This window comes from Octopus bimaculoides, chromosome 6 (genome assembly GCF_001194135.2).
Source record: "Octopus bimaculoides isolate UCB-OBI-ISO-001 chromosome 6, ASM119413v2, whole genome shotgun sequence".
NCBI classification, from domain to species: domain Eukaryota; kingdom Metazoa; phylum Mollusca; class Cephalopoda; order Octopoda; family Octopodidae; genus Octopus; species Octopus bimaculoides.
In genome coordinates, this window is record NC_068986.1 from 10,302,512 (window position 1) to 10,303,172 (window position 661).

At 35.1% G+C, this 661-nt stretch overlaps 1 protein-coding gene across 2 annotated transcripts in view; it reads right to left on the minus strand.

Annotated features, from left to right (window-relative positions):
* Positions 1-661, minus strand: part of LOC106879616 (carbonic anhydrase 2) — an 81,572-nt gene that overhangs the window by 63,968 nt on the left and 16,943 nt on the right. The window contains exon 1 of one of the 2 annotated variants that reach the window (XM_052968609.1): positions 301-629. The exons of the other annotated variant lie outside the window; for it this stretch is intronic. The gene's annotated coding sequence lies outside the window, so the exon portion shown is untranslated. Of the gene's footprint in view, positions 1-300; positions 630-661 lie in introns of those variants that run through there. 2 annotated transcript variants of the gene reach the window in all.

Sequence of the window (661 nt, forward strand, 5' to 3'; positions counted from 1 at the left end):
CACACACACACACACACACACACACACACACACACACACACACACCACACACGTATACAGACGGAAATACTGATATAAATTCCAGCGTGTTGATATGAATATCACACCGTATCGTTTCCAATATTTCACTTCGTATAAACCACTTTTTTCAAATAAAATAAATAAATCACTGATAGAAATGGAAAATTCAAAAAACAGACACGCTTATAAAGAATTTCAAAAAACACGAATTAAATACATTAATATAAGAGAATTGGTAAAAAGAAATCGAAGGATCAAAGAATAACATAACGGAATTACCGAAAAGTGATCTGGTAACGACCTTGCCTGTTCTTGTTGTTGACCTTTTGTGATTCTGCATCTCTTGTTTATAGCTGCGGATAGATAGATCTATCTATCTATCTATCTATCTATCTATCTATCTATCTATCTGTCTGTCTTTCTATCTGTCTATCTCTCTATCTATCTATCTATCTATCTGTCTATCTATCTGTCTATCTATCTGTCTATCTATCACTGTTATTTGTCTCTCTATCTACATAAGTCTCTCTTTCTCTCTTTTAGCAGAAGAGCCTTTCATCTAATGTTTTTTGTCTCTCTATCCGCAGCAGCTGCCCCGCTCTTTTTTGTACACACACACACACACACACACACACACACA